Source organism: Spermophilus citellus (genome assembly GCF_964194105.1).
Source record: "Spermophilus citellus genome assembly, chromosome: 10".
Taxonomy (NCBI): domain Eukaryota; kingdom Metazoa; phylum Chordata; class Mammalia; order Rodentia; family Sciuridae; genus Spermophilus; species Spermophilus citellus.
Window position 1 is genome coordinate 3,933,450 of NC_138197.1, and position 22,774 is coordinate 3,956,223.

General features: G+C 35.7%; 1 pseudogene across 1 annotated transcript in view; it reads left to right on the forward strand.

Annotated features, from left to right (window-relative positions):
• Positions 1-22,774, forward strand: part of LOC308659074 (transport and Golgi organization protein 1 homolog) — a 50,820-nt pseudogene that overhangs the window by 6,528 nt on the left and 21,518 nt on the right. Inside the window, exons 4-6 of the transcript XR_014024299.1 lie at positions 1,764-4,528; positions 6,115-6,318; positions 8,488-8,591. The product of XR_014024299.1 is annotated as a transport and Golgi organization protein 1 homolog (transcript). The remainder of the gene's footprint in view (positions 1-1,763; positions 4,529-6,114; positions 6,319-8,487; positions 8,592-22,774) is intronic.

The following is a 22,774-nucleotide window of genomic DNA, read 5'->3' on the forward strand; positions in this document are numbered from 1 at the left end:
TAACTGCTTCTGAAAGTTTTATAATGTGTTTGGGGGGCAATCTAACATTTGTGTATCAGATTTTCATTTGAAATCAGACTACCTGTAAAAAAAAAGTTTGAAAGGCATTCAAGGGTGATTATATTATTACCTGAGAGTTGTCTAATATATTGAAACAGATATTCTTGTAGAAGGCTGTTTACTCAACTATAGGGCTTTTCTCTTCTGTTTTATATGTGAAAAATAAATAATTTAATATATTTGTACTTGGCTATTAAATTTAAGAGGTAAATAATTTCATTTTACAGGCAAAACTCATTGGATAGTTATTAGACATTTTAAGTATATTTAGGTTAAATTAATAAACTCTAACTTTTATACTAGGCTAGAAATATGTACTTACAAAGGTTTTCTTATTCTCAGTCATTTATGGGATCATAGTCATGTTATAGATTTGAAAAAGGGGACCTGAGCGTTTCAGGTGATGTTCAGTCTCAGATCTTTTAAGGCCCCAACTGCTTCCTTTATACAACATTCCTGTGTGGTGCTCTGACTTAAATTGATTTTGTGACTGAAAGGATTTCGTGTTCTAGAATTCTCACTTCAGCTGATTATTTTCTAGAGTTTTAAATTGTATAGTAATTGATGCCCACCAACACTAAAACATCTTTGGGCAGCTCTTTGTAGTGGCTGTAGAATATGCAAGCTGCTAGGCTAGCACAGTTCTTAGATTAGATGGGCTGAATGGATAAAGTCATCCTGTTTGTTGTTGCTGTTCCTAAAATTTCTTCATAATCTCAGGGGCCATAAAAATCACTTCTGTTGCTTGTTGGACTTCATTGTTGGTAAAGAGAGTTCTTGGGATTTAAGCTGTGACAGCAGTTCACTGATTACAGAGAACTCATTTGTTTTGAACTCTGCCTTCTCATTATATTTCCCATTACATGCATCCCTCATGGCTTAGAAATGCATGTGATGGGGAGAGGAAATCACTCATCCCTACTACATTGAACTGCCTCCGCCACCCCCGGAACCCCCGCAGAATATTATGAAGATTTAATTAGGATATGGAAATTTTTTTTTTAAATTTCCATTCATACTATGGCTCCTTTTATATCAATTTGCTTACTAGTGGCAAGAAGGAAGACTAGATAAATATATAGATAGTCCTGAGAGAGATCTTAGTGACTGTGAAACCCTGATGAAGAGAAAGGTGTATACCTTATTGAATCTTGTTTTCAGTTTGTTCTTGTGGTAATAATGTGAGGAGCCTCCTTAATATCATTCTTTATTCCATCAAATGTACTTGTATCTCAGTAAGATACTTTAAAACTGATTCATCTTTCTCAATGCTGCAGGATCTTCCAGCTTCTCCTGATTAAGAGTTAAATTTCTGAAACATAGGTGTAGATATTAAGAGCTGGAGGATCCTATAAGTGATACCTTGCCTTTCCCTACTTAAGTTCAGAGCAAATTGAGAGAGACCCAAGAGTCAGGCAGTTGGAGACCAAATTGTCACCATTTTTACTCATTATGCTTTTTAAAGAATATGACCCATGTTAAAAAAAGAAAGAAAGAAAGAAATAATAGACTTTCTAACACTGTAGTCTAGAAAAAGACAGATTTACTCAGCCATAGATGGAGTTAGCCAATGGGGGTTGGAGGAGGGTAATCTGGTTGACCCCAAAGATTCTTTAGAACCAATCCTGAATTTGGGAGCGTGGATGAGTTTGCTTTTGTGACACTTTGTTATTGACACACTAATGGTTTTCTTTTCCTTACAGGAGACAGATTTTGTGTGTTTTGATGGTGGAAGAGATGATTTTGATAATTATAATGTAGAAGAACTTCTAGGATTTTTGGAATTGTATGATTCTGCAAATGAAGATTCTGAGAAAGCTATAGAAAAAGTGGAACAATTTCCTGAAGTCTCCCAAGATGTTGAACCTGAACCTAAACCAGTAGTTTCAAACTCAGAGCAAATTGAAAGTGCATTCTCAGGAAACACTATGGATCTTGAGGAACAATTTTTGGCTCAGAAGAACCATCCTCATGCAGATAGTCAAACAGATAATGCTCAGGGTGAACAAACTTCATTTGAACTTTTTGAAGAAATACTACCAGATAAATTGAAAGTGCCAGAAGGTGAAAACAACAAAACCAGCAACATTTCTCAGGTCTCAAACGAACAGGAGAAGACTGATGCTTATAAACTTTTGAAAAAAGAAATGACATTAGACTTGAAAACCAAATTTGGCTCTACTGCTGATGCACTTGTGTCTGATGATGAGACGACCAGACTGGTGACTTCATTAGAAGATGATTTTGATGACGAGGAATTGGATGCTGATTATTATGCATTTGATAAGGAAGAAGAGGAAAATGAGGAAAGCTTTGGGGAGCTCCCGTTACTAACCTTTATAAATGAAGAAGACATGAAATTCACAGTGGAGTTTGGAGTGGAAAAAGATTCAATAGGTGAAGAGCAGAATTCAAATGAAGAAGATAAGGTTGAGGTAACTCTGCCCCCGGGCATCAAAGATGATGATAAAAATATACTGACAACCTTGGAGGATACTTTATTTATTGGTACACATGGATTTGGAGAATTCTTATTCAGAAGAAGAAAAAGAAGATGAGGAAGCTTTAGTCCCAGATAAAAAACAGAAGAAACCACAAGCAGCAACAGATTATATTTATCCTGAAAGTGCAGAATATGGTCTTTTTGTGGAAACCTCTAAGACAGATAATGATGAAGAGCCAAAAGTGGACATCGAACTTCATATTAAAGGAAAAGAAACAGATGTTCAGGAGCCTAAGAAGCACCTGATGCAAGATGTTTCAGAATTAGAGGATGAGAAGGTAGAAGGGATGATTGGATATACTTCTCCCAAAAGCAATAAGCTCAGCTCATTACCAGCTGTTGAAAAGGGCAAGGACACATTAAAATCAGCCTTTGAAAACAAAGAGGATGACCTAAAAGAAGCAGTTATCCATACCTCAAAAGACTCAAAAGAAGTGAATGAAGAACTCTCTACACCTGGAGAGAAGATTTTGGAAGATAGCTTTGAGATTCTGATGACCCAAGAACAGAGTAAACCACCAGAATCCTTGGGTATTACAACATTCCTGGGAGATAATCAAAATGATGCATCCAAAGATGGAATGGAGGAACCAGATTCAGTAAATACATCAACCCTGCACATAGACTCAGTAGAGCATCAACCTCAGGAAATTAAAGAGGGACTAGTTCTGAAAACTGAAAATCAATCTGGATTCTCCTCTCTAGATAGAATTGGTTTGTTAAGAGAACCGGAAGAAGAGGTCCCCAGTCCTGGAAAAAATCTTTCTTGGCAACAAGAAAGAGATGTGATTGTTACAGTTAGTCAAGTAAATGAGAAGATAGGGCTTTCCAAGGATGAGGGTAAAGAGCAGTCCTCGGCTGAAGAATTGATTCAGCATAAGGCAACACAGGGGACTCAGGAAATTAAAAAAACAGAGCAAACTGACGAGGTAGAAGTACCGGGTCTCCGTACTGAAAGGCCAGCAGCAGTAGAAGAGGATTATTATCCCCCTCAAGAACTACTAGAGGATGAAAATGCTGTAAGTGCAAAACAGTCAAAAGAAAAACATTCTGGGATTCAGAATGTTAACCAGCACGTTCTTGAGAAAGCAATTTTAGAGACTATCAATCCTGATCTAGAAACCAAAGAAAACAAACAAGAAATGAGTATAATTTGGGAGATTTTTAAGAAAACTGAAACCACAGCCAAAAGGGTAGACATCATGGACAAGGAACGAGATGATATGGAAATGGGAAAGGAGGAAAGTCCTCTGGCAGATGAGGAAGCCCAGGGACTCTTTGACATAAGTGACGAGGAAAACACTCAGACTTCAGGGATAAGTGAAGTATTTCAGGATAAAGATTCTGACGATCTTGAAAAAGACAACCCTAAGGAACATCTAAACACTTTAGGGTCTACAGAAAAGGCAACTGGAAAAGAAATCTCAAAAGAGGACCTTGAGGACATAGGGCATATCACGGATGCAAAAAGCCAGGGTCCTGCTTCTGCAGACTTTGAAGATGATATATTCCCAGAGAGTCCACATATAGCCCTAAAGCCAGAGCTTAGCGATCAGGAGGAAGACTTGCCCATAATCCACAGCTTCTTTACAGAACAAAAGTCCTTGCAATGCTTCCTGAAGTACTTTGATGTCCAAGAACTGGAAGCCATGTTGCAAGAAATGTCTTTAAAGCTGAAGTCAGCACAGCAGGAGAGCCTGCCCTATAACGTGGAAAAAGTTCTAGATAAGGTCTTCCGTGCCTCTGAGTCACACATTTTGAGCGTAGCAGAGCAAATGCTTGATAATCGTGTGAATGATAATACAGACATAGGAATAAAGGAGTGTAACATATTTGAAGAGGCTGCAGTGCTTGATGATATCCAAGACTTGATCTATTTTGTGAGGTACAAGCACTTCACAGTGGAGGAGACTGCTCCATTGATAACAGCCCCTCCTTTAGAGGAAATCTGGGCTAAAGCTGAAGGTAAATACCTGCCTGCGGCTTGGGCTGGAGAAAAGGAGTTGTTCTTCCAGACGTTTTCGTGTATTATTGTAAAGTTCTGTTCAGTTTCCATGTGCCTAAAGGAGAAAGAAGGCTGACTCAGGAGCCCCATATGTTCCTTTATTCATTCTTTTGGGCTAGAGCATGAAAGGACATTGCTTATTCCTTTTTTTCCCTTTAGGACAGTTGGGATTGGTTAGCATGTTCAAAAAGAAATTTTATAAAAAGCTAAAGAGAAAGATATAAATGAGAAACTAATGCACAAAAGTAGACCTGTTAACAGTACACATTTTATGTTAAAATTATAAAAGGGCTTTATTAAACATAATTTCTTAATCATAAAATACCTGTACTAGATCATGTGGGTGTGGAGTGACTAGCATAACCTTTTTTTTTTTTTAGAATTTAATCTCTTTTTATGTGGTGCTGAGGATCAAACCCAGTGCCTCACCTGCACTAGGCAAGTGCTCTACCACTCAACCCTAGCCCTAGAATAACTTTTAATGGATAGCTTGCCTGAATTCCCCTCCCCAGCATTTATCTTTTGTGGATACCATGCTATTTCCAGTCTCTTGGGGGAGAGGTCACTTATTCTGGATTTACTCCACTGGGTTCTAAGGTCCTTGCATTCATATTAATCAAGGATGGAACCAGGATGACAAGCCTTGTAATGTAGTGCTTGACACATAGAAGACTTTCAATTAAATATTTGTCAAACTGACAATGAGCCAATATCCTGATAAAAGCTTTCTGTTTCCTGGTTTCATATTTGATCATCTCTATCCATTGTTTTTCAAAATGAAATATTTCAACTGAGAGTATATGATAAGAATTCCAGAAGGACATAAAGCCATTGGAAAATTTACTTCCCAAGAGTGCTAATTTTACCTGATAATTGGGGAAAGAAAACAGTTGTACATTTAATCAAAGCAGATATATTTTGGATAAGAATGCAAAGTGCAAGTGAATGTTCAGGGTAGAATATTAAGCTGTAAAGAGATAATCTTTGCTCTGGATCCTATTGGTCTATGTCCTGAGCTCAGGAAGGAGATAGGTTCACCATTTGGCTCCTAGGTTACTTTGAACATATTTGAAAGGCACATTAAGCAAGCTAGACTTATGGAATTCCCTTCTCTATACTGGCTCGTTGAGACCAGCACACTTTTAGATGACAGAGTTCCTGTTATTTCTGAGCAGAATAGACACTTCACATTTTTGTTCTGGACCAGAATTCTCTTCTGCACATTTATTCATGTGGGTGTATGTTGGTTTGCCAAGGGAAGGTAAGTTATTGAAGCCTCTATCATAAATGTATTTGTTTATGAAATACTTTGGATTAAAGGCTTCTTTATAAATTTGACTGAATAGTTCAGTCATCCTTTAAATGGGATGAAAACAATTAACCCTCCCGTATCCTTGCCCAGTTGTTCTCATGGGCGCATGCCAGGACATGGAGGGCAGTGTTGAGGTATCTGGAGCTGTGTGCTGAGGGGGAGTGCTGATCATTGGGCTTAAGTGGGGGTAGATAGTATCATCCATCTGGCTCAATGCATTCTTCTCCCTTGTAGAGATGCAGCCACCCCATGAAGATGATTTTCCTAAAGAGAACACAAATCATCTTAATAGAAATCTTCATGAAGAGCCTTGCCTCCTGAATCATCATTTTAATGTGAACCATCCTGAAGAGCCCAGCCTCTTGAGTCAACCTGTGACTGAGGACATGGGTGTCTCAGAAGTGTCTCAGATCCCAAATACTGAGAAAGTAGACCCAGGTAAAGCTTGCCAATTTTTCTCTACAAAGTAGAGGCATTATCATAATGAAGGCTTTCAAGGATATTTGTTGCCAAAGGTACGAAATAGAGCAGAGAGTGATATAGGTACATGTGAGTTAAAAAAAAAATCTCTTAAGTGAGAGAAAAGCAAGAATAAAGATGACTAGAAGTCAAAAATAGGCCAGAGACTGTAACTCACCTAAAAGCAAATGTTTAGCTATGACTAGCTTGTGTAAACCATTTACAACTAAAATATTATTCTTCAAAGGCCTTATGCTCTAAAACTGTAGTTTTCAACCAGACCAACAGCACCAGAAACTCTGGGGGTGGGACCCACAATCTGTGTTTAGCAGGCCTTCCAGGAAAGTCTGGCCTGGTACAAGTTAGCTTGAATAATCACTGTTCATAGTCTCATAAATTCTGTGTTTTTTCCCTTTTCTTCTAAATGGAATGTAATATAGCTCAAGTCCTGTTTTGACTTGTTTCCTGGACATGGTAATTAAACTTCTTCAAATGCAGTCAATGGTCCAGATCTTTATACTATATACTTACAGGAAACAGTACAGAACTGCAATCCATTTTAGACTGACACTTATGAATACTTCATCATAGTGCACAGTATCCAGTGGGAGATGAGAAACAATTTTTCAAAAAAATCCCCAATGATGGCATCAACAGCATTCTACTTTTGTGTTGCTCACTCTCATTTTATCAGTAAATTAGATGATGACTAATTGTTTTATTTTATCCATCCAGTATGGTGCTATAAAGCCGTAATTACTGTATTTTGTGTTTTTAAAGGTTCTGGTCTGTAAGCATAGCTATAGCATTATCCTGCACCAGTGAAGGGCTTGGCAGCACTGATCTGACCCCCCCCCCCCACCATCTGCACACACAGAGTGTAGGAGAACTCATAACAAGGGGGGGGATTCAGTTAATTTGAGAAGGAATAACATATCAGTTCTCCGATTTTCCAGAAGACATTGCATCCATATATGAACACTACTGACTTCTGAACTGTCTTTAACTCCATAAGGTTCTGAAAATGAATCACGCACCATTAAGATTTGTTATTTTCATGCTCCAAAACTTTCAAGATTAGGGAAAACTTGGCTTACAAAATTAAGAATGAATTATTTCCCTGGCCTTTTAGGTTCCACCACAAAATGATGTCAATGACCTTTATAGGTAAAATCTTCCCAAATGTCATTTAATGTGTCTCAGGTGCTGAGATGCTGAGCCAATGGGGCAGACTTCACCAGCAGTCAAATTCATAGACCAATAGTGAATGGAGGGCCTGGGGTTGTAGCTCAGTGGTAGAGCGCTTGTCTAACATGTGAGGCACTGGGTTTGATTCTCAGCACTGCATACAAATAAATAAAATAAAGGTCCATCAAAAACTAAAAAAAAAAAATTAGGCAAAAGCTTAAAAAAATAGTAGTGAATGGAATCTCAGGGTTGAGAAAGACCTTAGAGGCAACTGGTCCAACTTCTTAATAACTGCATGTTGGACTCCTGCTGTTTAATCAAACATACCCCAGGCTCATGTAACTCATACTGAAATTCCACCCCTACAAGCTCTCAGGTCTAACTGGAATTCTACCTCATTCACAGAGCCTCAATGCAGGTCTGTACCCAATTCCCTTTAGTCTCTCTTGGTATTACTGTGTTCTTTTTAAATAGCTGTCATCTGTCCATTCAATAAATAATTGTTGAGTATCTCTGCCAGGTGCCAGATACTGTGTTAAGCCTTGGCTCATTCCACCTGCAAATCTACAAACCAAGACTCCCTCTCTTTTAGCTTTCCTAAAATTTTAAACACAAAGTTTCACCAGCACTAAATCCATGTTTGTTGAATGTGACCCTGTTTATATATCTCTGGTTTTAAAAATTTTCCTTGAGTAAATATTGTTCTCGTAGCAGTCGTATGGCCATGGAAGTAGTGGAGAGTAGACTGGAGATTGTTCATTTTATAATTGAAGGGTCTGAAAGCTCTAATTAGGATTTTGAAGTTTTCTTCTCTGTGTTAATTGTCTTTAGGAGAGCCACATATTCCAGGCACTGTGACTCATATATTTAGTGAAACACTCGATGAATATTGAAACTGAAGAGAGACAATTCTTATTCTATAGCATAAAATAAAATAGCCATTTCCCCTTTCAATTTTAGAGCTATTTATAACAGAAGGTACGGTGGAAGAGCCAGCAGATGCCACCCTTTTGGACAACATACTTTTCTTGTTATATTCATTCTTGCTTTATTTGTCTAAGATGGTAAGTTTGACATAGTTTCTTCAATTAGAATGTTGATTATTTATTAGTTTTTAAGTGGCTTCTGGTCATGAAGTGAAGAACTTAAAATGTCTTTATGAAAACGACTCCTGACCCTTTGAGTAGATACCTCCTGAAACAAAAGCCATAGGGGTGTGGCTTTAATGGCTACTTGGTTTAGCACATGAGGAAGATTTGCTGTCTACCAAGGCTGGACGTTTGCACACCTGTAAAAACTTGGTTCTTCCCCTCAGAACCTTTCATTCTGGCAGGGAGATAACAGCATTCACTTGAAACACAGTAAGATAATGGCAGAAAGAGAGGTATTTATTCGATGGTAGAACATTATTGTCCATAAATGCATTTATTATGGTTGGAAGGGTGATCAATAAGGTCAGAAAGTAGTTGAGATGTGTTTGAAACACAGGCAAAGGGCAAACAGGAGTCTGACATGTGGTTTGTTGTTGATTAGACAGGCTGGGGTGGAGGGTGGTGGGGGAAGCTGGCAGTCAGAAGAAATGTGTTCAGAGAAATGGAAACATGAAGAAAAGGATATTTGGGGAGGGCAGGAGAATGTGAATAGTTGGTGTTGTAAAGTGTGAAGTTGGAGGGGGATGGGCCTGTTGGAGAGGTCAGCAAATCTTAAAGGAAGTCATGAGCCAAAGTAGCATTAGACCATTAATAGTGGGGATCCTTAGAAAGTTTTAAGAATGAAAGGAATTAGGTTAGATCTGTTTCTTAGAAAGAGTCCCTTAAGGCTGATCTTTCTAAAGAAAATCATGATCCAAAGAAGACATTTAATCTGTCTAGAAGCTTATCTAAGCATTTTAGGACTTACCTCCCCCCCATTGGTATTTGTTGATATTGGACTTTTAGAGTTTAATTATAGGAATGAGAAAGCTTTTAGAGGTTGGAGGATAAGATGGTCCTAGGGCCATTGTGACAGTAATCCTCCTCAACTGAAGTTGTTTCCTGTAGGTTGTGTTATTTCAAGGCTTGTGTAAGAAAGATGTTCTTGTTTTCCTTGTAAAATGTATAGATTTTGAAGCCAGGTAGATCTGGTTTCAAATCCCAAGGTTATCATTTAGAAGTTTGGGCAAATAACTAAACTTTTGAAAAAAGTTTTCCTCATCTGAACAATGTAGATAATGCTTACTCCAATAATAAGAATTAAATGATTTGACAAGGTAAAATGTCTGGTGAGGTGTCTGGCATTTTGAAGGGTTTTACCCCCACGCACCCCCTAATTCTCATGTAGGCAGTCAGAAGGTGGTATAAAGACAATGAATACCTGGGGAGGAAAGACCACCAGGGTGGAAAAGATGTGGTGGGGAGAAACAAATCATTTTTCAGTTGGCTCCATGTTTGTTCATGATGGTGGCAGCCACCTGGGTAAGGGGTATGTACAAGCCAGGCAGTTAGAATAATGATATTTCCAGTGATTAAAGCAGTCTTCCACAGTCATAATTTGATTATCAGAATGAATCAGCATCACTTGGAAAGTTAACAGCCTCACGATATGGGAAGGATTTCTTTATTCATATTTTTAGGTATGCACAGAGCCCTCCTCTAGGTCTAGGTCGGGGGACACGAATGTGGTGCAGGTATGATCAGTGATTGTACGGTGATAGGTAAGACATAGACGTGAGTGGCAAAGAAGAGGCACAATGTTATGAGACTGATTTGAAAGGAGATTTCAAAAAGGCATTTTGATGGCCCAGTATATACAGGACGTTGTTCGAGGACTAAAAGAGTCTAACAGGTGTAAGGCATGATTGTGATTTTTGAAAGCCTTAAGAAAAGGACTTAACAAATATATGCAAAAATTATGAACAAGTCAATGTAAAATCTTAAACAAGTAGTATGATATCTGATAGGACTGGAGAGTAATAGGCTCTGATGTGTTTGGGAGATGTGCACCAATCAGATTCATTGATCAATGGAATCTTAGTAGAATCTTAGTGTTAGAAGAAACCTTGGAAGGCTGTTTCTCACTCATTGATAGTTATTTTCTTTACTGTGGCCCTGACGAGTAGTTATGAGGCCTGTACACCAGTATTTCCTAGCATGAGTCACTCTCTTACAAGACTATCTGTTCTTCTGTTGTCTAGTTCATCCTTGTATTGACTCCAAATTTTTCTCCACATGATTTCCTCTATAAAATTGAATTCTTTTCTACATAGAAATCCTTTAAATATTTGAAGTTATATCTTAATTTAAAAATTATTTTTAGTATTTTTATCATGGAAACTTTCAAATAAGAGCAGAGAGAATAGTAGGGGACTATAGGTAACCATAACATACTGTATATTTTAGAATACTAGAAAAAAAGATTGTGAAAGTTTTACCATAGAGAAATGATGTTTGAGGAAGTAGATATATTTAACTGACTTAAACGTTACCTAGTGTATACATGCATCAAAATGTCATGTTACCTACTTCAATAATTATAATGTTTGTTTCTATGTACTAGTTAAAAAATAAATTTTAAAGCTTTAAAGAAAAGCATAGAGAATAGTATCATCACCATCACCCAACTTAACAGTAATTCCTTGATAGCCAATATCAGTGAGTTTTTTTTAAATTTGTTCTAACTGGTTATACATGATAGCAGAATGCATTTCGATTCATTGTATATAGATGGAACAAAACTTTTCCTAGTTGTACACAACACATGTGTAGTCCTACATGTACCTCGGGTAATGAGGTTCATCTCATTCCACCATCTTTCCTATCCCTATGCCCCCTCACCTGTCCTACCTCCCCTTTGCCCAGTCAAAGTTCCTCCATTCTTTCCATGCCCCTTACCACCCACCTCACCCCCATTATGGGTCAGCATCCACTTTCAGAGAGAACATACAGCTTTCGGTTTTTGGGATTGGCTTACTTCCCTTAACCTGATATTCCCGTTCACCCGCAGATGCCATAATTTTTTTCTCTTTTAATGCTATAAGTAATATTCCATTTCATATATGTACCACAGTTTCTTTATCCATTCATCTACTGAAGGGTTGGTTCCACAAAACTATGGAATGCTTCACAAATGTGGGTGTCATCCTTGCTCAGGGACCATGCTAATTTTTTCTGTATTGTTCCAATTTTAGTATATGTGCTGCCAAAGCAAGCACACTCTGAGTTTTAACAAATGTAGATACCCATGTAAAAACTACCATAATCAAGATATAGAACAGTTTTTTTCACTAGAAAAGGGGTTTCCTTGGGATCCTTCCCAGTGAGTTCCTTCACCACCTGTTCCAGGCAACCACTGATAACTTTTTTTTTTAAACTATAGATTCATTTTTCCTACAGTACTATTTCATATATATGCCACTATAAGTGGACTCATATCTGGGAGTGCAATTGCCTCCTACGTTTAATGTATGTTTTTATCTTATGTGATACTGTCAAGCCATGCTAAAAAATGACCACAATCATTTTATACTTCCACCAGCAATTTAGGAGACTTCCACTTCACTTCATCTTCACTAGCACTTGGGCCATTCTAGTGGGTATGTCTTTGTGAGTTTATTTCCTGATAATTAATGATATTGAGTGAACTTTTTTTTTTCTTTTGAGATAGAGTCTCACTAACTTGCTTAGGCCCTTGATAAGTTGCCAGCCTCAAACTTGGGATCCTCCTGCCTCAACCTTCTGAGTTGCTGGGATTACAGACATGTGCCATGATGCCTGGATCAAATACTTCTTAATGAGCTTGTTGACCATACTGTTTTTGTATGTCAACTCTCTCTGGCTAGCTGGAATCCAGACTTCTCCCAGCTCAGTGCCAACTGTGGGATTGGTTAGCTTATAGTTGTTCTTGGCCCTCACAGGTACTGCTTAGAATGTAGCCCCAAACTGAAGACCACCTCCATGCAGATTTCTGGAACTCTTTTTCTTTGTGGCTCCCATCTTTCTGGTAGTTTTCTCTACATATTTTTGGCTGCTTAATCTCCTGAAACTCTGGTCTCTCTCTCCTCAGTGAGACTGTTATGCCCCATTTGGGTTCCCCTTCCCCAAACTGAGGTCTAGAGGGTGCCTCCAGGTAGAATGCTCACCTATTTGTTATCCTGCTCTTAGGGGTGACAGTTGCATGTCCCTTGTGGCTTTCTATCTGAAAAATAGCTTTTTAAAAATATATTTTGACTGGGCATGGTGGCACATGCCTTAATCCTAGTGGCTCGGGAGGCTGAGACAGGAGGATCACGAGTTCAAAGCCAAAAGTGAGGTGCTAAGTAACTCAGTGAAACCCTGTCTCTAAATAAAATACAAAATGGGGCTGAGACTGGGGATGTGGCTCAGTGATCAAGTGCTCCTGAGTTCAATCCCTGGTACCAAAAAAAAAAAAAAAAAAAAAAAAAAAAAAAATATATATATATATATATATATATATATATATATATATATATATATATTCCAACGTTCTGGATGCTTTCAGTGGGAGAACAAGTCTCATATAAGTTACTCTCTATTGATTTCTCCTTTTCTTGTAACTTTTTGCAATAATTGAAAAAAATATGTTTGTGGGACTTCTAGGATATATTGTAGTTCGGGTGAATAAATGACATCCCCCTGGTACAACAATTTAACCTGTTTTCTCTATTGCCTTTTTTTTTTTTTTTTTTTTGGTAGTGCTGGGGATTGAACCTCAGGCTCCATGCATTCTAGGCAAGTGCTGAGCTAACAACCTCAGCCTCTCTCTGTTGCTTTATATTTCTTGGAAATTGGTAGTCAGGTGGTTAGGTTCAATTCTGTTTCTTATGAAAACTTAATAGGAAATATTGCATTGACATCTGCATGTCCTCTCCTTTGATGTTGTCTACTAGTCAACAGTGACCTTGGTGAGATTTGCTAATATATTACAGGTTGCAAAATAGCAATGGTCTGAGTTGCTGGGATTTTTCTTTCTTCATTTAAAGGCTGGGATGCCTATACAAATAAAAATTTATGATTGATTATTCTTTCTTTCTTTTTTTTTGGTACTGGGGATTAAACTCAGGGGCACTTGGCTAGTGAGCCATATCCCCAGCCCTATTTTGTATTTTATTTATATACAGGGTCTCACTGAGTTGCTTAGCAATTCGCTTTTGCTGAGGCTGACTTTGAACTTGCTATCTTCCCTCCTCAGCCTCCCAAGCTACTGGGATTACAAGTGTGTGCCACGGCGCCTGGCTATGATTGATTATTCTTTACACATATATTTGGTTTGTATAGTTAAGGCAGGAGATAAACATTTGATTCCTTTTCTTCATTTAAACACTTTTCAGAATAGTAAGGTATTATTCTAGCATTATCAAATGATACCCAAAGGGGCTTTTGAAATCTTTTTAACTTTTATTTAAGAGTCAGTATGATGTCATGCATTTAAAAATATTTGGTGTGTTTAATCTAGTTAGGAATAGTAATTGTTCTTACCTGATGCTCAATTTCTCCCCCTTTTGCCTTGTAGAAGCCTCTTTATCTTGGCTCCTGGGACCCTTTGCCACCACCTAGTGGTCATTGTTACCTATTTCCCTTGCTTTTGAACTATGAGAGATGTTCCAAGTTCATCTTAAACATTCCCTGTCCAGACCTTGAAGGAACTATTTCTCTAAAAGAACTTTGGTTCCTTTCAATAGGAAATGATATTTAGAGGCTACATTCCAAGTACTAAGATTGCTTATTGCTCAAATTGACTGTCATTTGTAGGCCTTTTTAGTGAACAAAGCTCAGAAATATATGGGGATTTTTCATCATGTCATTTAGATAATTCCCATGAAAATTCAGGATGCTAGAGAGATTTTACTTCACTTCATCTATCTTAGATTTGTCTTTTCTTTCTCTGATGTTGGAGTTCCAGTTTTCAATGACATCAATATAATTGTTTACAGTCTTGTGCCACTTAATGACATTTTGTTCATTAGTGCATAATAATGGAGCTAAAAAATTCTTGTCACCTAGTATTTTTAATATCTTTTTTGTGTTTTGATATGTTTAGATATATAAACATTTACAATGTTACAATTGTCTACAGAATTCAGTATAATAATATCTTATAGGTTTTTATCCCCAAAGCGATGATATACCATATATGAATACCTACGTGTGGAAATGGCTATATTTTCTAGGTTTGTGTAAGTATACTCAATGATGTTTACACACTAAAATTGCCTAAGATGTGTTTCTCAGAATTTATTCCCATCATTAAGCAACACACGACTATATTTTTGTTATTTAAAATACTTTCAGGAATGTATTCCTGAAATGAAATGAAATTCTCTTGTCTTTAAGCTATATCCCACTAAGGTATGTTTGAAATAATTCCTTTCTGTGGTTTGTCACCAACATGATATCACAGGTTGTTTCATTTTTGCTTTCAATATTTAGGTGTTACTTTTTAAAGATTTTTTTGTTTATTTTACAATTATTTAAATATTTAGAAGAGCCAAAGTTAATTTGTAAAAATAAGTTGTTTCTGTTTTCTGGTACTGGTGATTGAACCCAGGGCTCCTATCCACTGAGCCACATACCTAGCCTCTTTATTTTTTATTTAGAGATAGTTCTCACTAAGTTGCGTAGGGACTTGCTAAGTTGCTGAGGCTAGCTTTGAACTTGTGATTCTCCTGCCTGATTTTGAAAGAACTCTAGCTTTTGTCCCAGTTCTGTCTACCCTGATGTTACTCTCTTTTATAGTTAACTTTTAAAATTTATTTCATTATGTATTCTGCTATTAAAAAATAAGCAAATGAGAAAAGGGATATGTAGCTCAGTGGTAGAGCACTTGCCTATCATACATGAGGCCATGTGTTCAATCCCCAGCACCATAAAAAGAAGAAGAAAAGCAAATGATTTTTACATCTAGCCATGATAGCTTTATATAGGTACTGGCTTCACCTTCCCAACTGAAACAAGTAAAATAAATATGAAAAAACCCCACAAACAGATAAAATTTGAAGATCCAGCAACATTGAAGATCAAGCAACAAAGAATGATTCTGGAAACATAAGGAACAAATGCTGTGAGCTCTTTAGTTGTCCCAGCTTTTACTATGTTAAGAGATTCCCAAGCCATGACAAAGAAGGGGAAGTCAGGCAGAACCAGAGGATACCATGAATTGAGAGATGGTGCTGAGATTCCAGGAAAACCAAAGTGACTAGAATTCACAGGGTGGAGTACCAAAAGAAGGTTGCTACATTGAGAGACAATTCTGGAAATCTGTGAAAGGCTCTCTGAGTGTTCAGCAGGGTATTGATCTGCACATAAGTGTGCTGAAAATGCTTAGCAAGTCAGAGAAACAATCTTAAGTGATTAGAAGGAACAGGTCCTAACACAGGGACCAGAATAGCACCTGGAAAAAACTATCTAAGGAAGTTGGGTAGAATAATCAGAAGGGTGTTACCTCGGATTGACTATTACAATTTATGTCATACCTAACAAATATTCAGACCCAAGAGAATCAAATTGTTTCCAGTAATTTAATTGTATACGAAATATTAAGAATAGTAATTCGTAATGTATGGCATCGAATCAAATCTTACCAGGCATGCAAAGAAGCAAGAAAAATATAATCCACAATGATGAGGAGAAGAATCATCCAATCAAAGCCAACTGAGAACTGGCGGAGATGTTAGAATGAGGTGATGGCATTTTTTTTTAAAGTTATTACTACTATATTTCGTGTATTAAAAAGGTAAAAAGAGATATAGAAGATATATTTTAAGAAAATCAGACTTCTAGAGTTGAAAATATATGATAAACACAGGGGATGGGATTAATGCCAGAATAAGCATTGTGATGAAATTGTTAGTGAACTTGAGGACATAGCAGGAGAAGTACCCCCAATGAAACACAGGGAAAATTTCTTCTGTTAAAGAAAAGTGAACCAGAGCATCAGTGAGCTGTGGGACAGTTTCAAGTTGAGCGATGAGAGGTATTCAGAAAAATATTTTAAGAAATGATGGCCAAAAATTTTCAAAAATTTGTGAAAACTGTACATCTGCAGATCCAAGATATTAAATGGAACTAGAGTACAAAAAGCATGAATAAAGCTATATCAAGGTATATTATATAATAAATAAATTGCTCAAAACCAGTGATAAAGAGCAATCTTAGCAGTTAGAGAAAACATTTATGTAGAGAAGAACTAAGGATGACATCAGATTTCTTGTCAGAAATTAGGCATAAGAGAATATAGTGGAGTGATATCTTTAATATATTTGAAGAGTAATAATGTTGGCTGATAATATCATGCCCAGTGAAATATCTTTCTAAAATGAAGACTTGTACTGACATACAAGCTGAAAGAATTCACCCTACACTTGCACGAAGACAGAAGATGGAAATAATGGAATAAAGGAGTAAAGAACACTGAAAATGGTGACTGTGTGCATAAATATTTAAAATAATTTTTCTTATTTGAACATTTTAAAAAGTCATTGACTGTTTAAAGACAAATATCAGTGTAGTATGGGACTTAGAAAACATGTAAAGTAAAATACATGACAACAGTATAAATCTCAGAAGGGTAGTAACTATTGTAACATTCTTATTGAATATGTGAAGTAATATAGTATCATCTGAAGGTAGATTGTGACAAATTAAAGATGTATATTCTAAACCCTGAAGCACTAAGATTAGAAAACAGAGTTATAGCTTAATAAGCCAATAGAGGAATCACTAAAAATACCGATAGTGGTATTTCTGCAAAAGAAGACAGAAAGAAAAGAAAAAGAACAAAGAACAGAAGGAACAAATAGAAGATTATATTAAGCTTACACCTATGCACAGCAGTAATCCTATTAAGTGGAAAGTATCTAAATACATCAGTTAAAAACAGAGATTGTCATATTGCCTAAAGAAGCAAGACCCAAATAGATGTCTAAGGGAATAACACTGTAAATAGAAAGACACAAAGAAGTCAAAATTAAAATGATTGAAAAAGGTATCTCATGTTAAACACTAGTCAAAGGAAATCTGGAGTAGCTACATTAAACCAAAAGAGGTTGTGGGGCAAAATATATCATCAGGACTAAAGAAAGTTATTTCCTAATGATAAACGAATCAGTCAAGATTATATAATAAGCCTAAATGCTTGTACTTTTAATATTAGACCTTCAAAATAAATGAAGTATAAAAATTGATAGAATTATGAGGAAAATGATGAATCCTATAGATTACATTTAGAGATTTCAATATCCTCTCCTCAGCAATTGGCAGAAAATGAAAAATAAAAGTAAGGTTGTAGAAAGTGTGAATGACATAATCAATCCATCCATTTGAAATTAATTGACATTTATAGAAAACCCCCAAGGAGCTTAGTACACATGGAACATTTACCAAGATAAACTATGTTCTGGATCTTAAAAAAATTATCAGTAAATATAAAAGTATTCAAAGTCAGGCAAAGCTTATTCTCTGAACACAATAAAATGAGAAATCAATAATGGAAAAATCTGGAAAATTCTCAAATATTTGAAAACTTAAGTGCCAGGCTGCTAAATACATATATACATACATATATATATATATATATATATATATATATATATATATATATATATATATATATATAAATGAACAACACAGTACATTTATTTTTATGTGGTGCTGGGGATCGAACCCAGTGCCTCACACATGTGAGGCAAGCACTTTACCACTGAGCTACAACCTTAGCCCCCACTGCTAAATAATTTTTGAGTCAAATAAATCAGAGAAGAAATTCATATTTTGAGTTGAATAAAACTGAAAACAACATATCCATTTGTGCAATGTCACTAAAGTGTTATTGGAAAATTTATAGCACTACCAGGCCCAAGATAGCTTTATTAAAAAAGAAGTCTCCAGTCATTGACTTTAGTTCCTACTATGAGAAACTAGAAAAGGAAAAATAAGTTAATCTCCAAGTAAGCAAGAAAAAAAGATATAATAAAGACCATAAGTCAGTAAAATTTTAAAAAAGGAAAATAAGAGAAAATCAATGAAACCCAAAGCTAGTTCTTTAAGATGAATAAAATTGATCAACATCTAGTGAGGGAAATAAAAGAAGAGACACAGATTACCAATATCCGCAATCAGAGAAGGGATATAGCTACAGATTTCACAGATACTAGACTGATAATGGGGATATTATGAACAGTTTATGTTAATTAACTTGACAATTTAGATGAAATGAAGAAATTCTATTTAAGCCACAAATTGCAAAAGTTCACTCAAGAAAAACAGACAATTTCATAAACCTTGTTGACTATTAAAGAAATTGAAGGTATAGGTAAAAACCTTTCTACAAAGAAAAAAATATAAGACCCAGATAGCTTTATTGGTGATCCAATTAAACCTGTAAGGAAGAAATGATACTAATTCCTAATAGTATTAGTAATACTAAACCCTTGTAGAATATTAAAGCAAGGAAATATTTCTCCTATGAAGCCAGTGTTATCACTACACCAAACCAAGACAAAGATATAACAAGAAACGGAAACCACATACCTCTCATGGGATCTCCAATGAATCTGTACAGAAATTCTAAACAAAAATTTAAGTCAAATACAACAATATGTAAAAGGAAAATACATCATAGACAAAAACTAGACTGATGATGGGGATTTATGTCAAGAATCCAAAATTTATTTAGCATTTGAAAATCAATGAAATTTACCACATTGATGTACCTAAAAGCACAGTCTTTGTGTTTAGCTCAAGAGATACAAAACAAGCATTTAAAAAATATAGCAGAGGGGGGAAATGTTGGGGAGTAATATTGGCCAAATTATATTGTTATTTTGTGTGCATGTACAAGTAGGTGACAATAAATCCCATCGACATGTAAAAAAAATCAGCCCTGATTATTATTTAAAAATTTTTTTAAAAATTTTTATTTGATTCACTTATTTATATGCGGTGCTGAGAATCAAACCCATTGCCTCACACATGCTAGGCAAGTGCTCTACCACTGAGTATCAACCCCAGCCCCTCAGCATTGATTATTGATGTAGAAAAACAAACAACAAACTAGGAATGGAAGGGAGCTTAAAACATCCTCTGAAAAAATGCAGCTAACCTCATACTTAATGGTTGATAATTGAATACTTTTCCCCAAGATCAGAAACCAAACAGAGATGTCCACTCTCATTACATCTATTCAGCATTGTACTGGGGTGCAGTAAGGAAATAGCTAGTATACTAAGGCAAGAAAAAGAAATAAAATGCACTCAGATTGGAAAGGAAGAAATAAAATTCTCTTTATTTTCAGATAACATGAATATATATAGATACAATCTGGTATGATCTAGAAAAAAGCTATTGTAAGGTTGACAGATAAAATTTACATCTAAAAGCAATTATATTTTCTATATATTAACAATGAATAATTAGAAATTGAAATTTTAAAGATTTCCATGTACAATAGAATAAAAATATGAAGTATTTAAACATAAACGTGGCAAAAACTAAAATGTATATATTAAAAACTATAAAATATTGCTGATAGAAATTAAAGAGAACCTAAATGGAGAGATATACCTAATTTATGAGTCAGAAGACTAAGGTGTCCATTCATCCCAGTTTAATCACCAGAGTCAACACTATTCCAATCAAAATCCCTGCAGAGTTTTGTAGAAAATGACAAGCTGATTGCAACAGACCTAGAATACGTGGCTTCAAGACTTAATCTAGGGCTGGGGATGTAGCTCAGTGGTAGAGCACTTGCCTAGCATATGCAAGGTCCTGTGTTCAATCCCTAGTACCATACGAAGAGGAAAAAAAGAAAAAAAATATTCTAAAGCCACAGTAATCAGGATTGCAGACAAAACATTGGAACAGAGCCAAGAATTCAGAGATAGATACACAATATATATGGCAACAGTCATTGACAAAGATGGAAAGACAGGTAGAGAATGGAAAGTTTTTTCAGCAAATGGTACTGAAATTACTGCAGATTTATATGCAAAATATTGATCCATGCCTTGCATTAGACACCTGAATTAACTCACAGACTTAAATATTAAACTCAAAACTACAAAACCTCTAGGAAAAAAATAAGAGAAAAATTTTTGTTGAACTTAGATTCGGCAAAGATTTCTTAAATTTGACAACAAAAGCATTAAAAAGGATTTGACAATGTGGGATTCATCAAACTAAAACCTCTGTGATTCAAAATACACTTTGAAGTGAATGAAATAGACAAAACACAAGCTGGGAGGAAATTACTATAAAGCATTTATCAAGACTTGCATCAAGAATATATGAAGAACTCTTAGAACTCATTAGAAAAAATATAGTCCTGTAAAATAACACTTCATCAAAGAAGATAAACAGATAGTAAATGCATTAAAAATGCTTGACATAATTATCAGGGAAATGCAATTTTGAAGCATAAGAGTTACCACTACACACTTATTAAATATCTAATATTAAAGACAATTGTGCTGAGTGGTTGGAGAAGAGATGGAGGAACTGGATGGGTACACAGCTGGTGGGGATATAAAGTGGTAGAATCACCTTCTTAAAAAGGTAAACATACACCAGTCATATCCAACCATTCTTTTCCAAAGAAAAGATAAGTTATATAGCAATAGGAGGAATTTTATATCAGTGTTCTTGGCTATTTTATTTGTAAAAGCCCCAAACTGGAAAAAAATCCAAATGTCTATCAATAGATGATAGACAAATTGTGGTACGTACATATAATGAAATGCTACTCAGCAATAAAAATAGATGATAGATAAACTGATGTAGATGAATCTCAAATTATGCTGAATAAGAGAAGCCATAGAAAATACAATATATTATCCCATACACATAAAACTTGAGGAATACAAAGCAATCTAGTAAGATAGACATTTTGCTGGAGGAATGGGAAAGTGGGGGGCAAGAAGGAAGGGTGACAAAGGGCAGAATTACCTAGAGAATGAGAATAGTTTTGGACGTAAAGGATGTGTATATTGATTATAATGGTGATTTCATAATTTCATGTTAAAATTTATCAAATTGCACACTTTAAATACATGTAATTTATTGCATGTCAATTTTACCTCAAAGCTATAAGAAATAATATATTCATCTTTTTTCACTTTCTAAGATACAAATAGTATTCTATAAATATTTTTCTCTACTTCATTTTAAAAAAATGTATTCTGGAAACCAGCTTTTAGCAGTATTTAAAATTATTTTCTTTCTTCTTTGGTTTATTCAACAACTTTCATTGATGACGGTTGTTTCAGCCTTTTGTGACCATCTTGTATTATTATAATTAATGCTTGAATAACATAGTTTTGTAAATACAAGTTTTAAACATTTGTTGTTGTATTCCCAGTATCTTTAGAAGTTAGGGCTGGGGGACTATAGCTCAGCAGTAGAGCACTTGCCCTAGATACCCTTCCCCAGCACTGAAAAAGTTAAAAAAAAAAAAAAGTGGGGCTGGGGATGTGGCTCGCCTGGCATGCTTGCGGCCTGGGTTCGATCCTCAGCACCACATACCAACAAAGATGTTGTGTCCGCCGAGAACTAAAAAATAAATATTAAAAATTCTCTCTCTCTCTCTCTCTCTCCCCTCTCTCACTAAAAAAAAAAAAAAAGTGGGATTGTTGAGTTAATAGGTAAATATATAAGCAGTTTTGGGAGATGTTGCCAAATCTCATTCATAAGGGTTGTATCATTTTGTATACTTATCAGCAGTGTCTGAGAATTTGTATTCCCCCACATTCTCTCACCTACTGAGTATGTTGTCAAACGTTTGGATCTTGCCAATGCAAGTGAGAAATGGTATCTTGGTGTGGTTTAATTTGTATTTTGTTCATTATGAGCTAAGCAGAGCGTGTTTCCATATGCTATAGCTATTTGCATTTCTTTTCCTGAGATCTGTTTATTTCTTCAGCCCATTTTTGTATAGGTTTGCTGGCCATTTTATTTATAATGTTCTTTATATTTCAGGAACATGATTCTTTGGACAATAATATGTTGCAAATATTTTTTCTCACGTTGTCATTGTCAAACTGCGTGTGTGTGTGTGTGTGTGTGTGTGTGTGTAGCAGGTTTAGATACATCCAGGAAAGATTTTTTCAATGAGGCAGGTTTTGCCCACTCATAATACATAGAAAATTTCACCCAATATTTTCTAGTACTTGTTTATTTTCTATTTTTACATTCATGTTTCTTATCCATTTGTAGTTTATCTTTTGAATAAGTAGAGAAAAATCGAATTTTATAATTTTTCA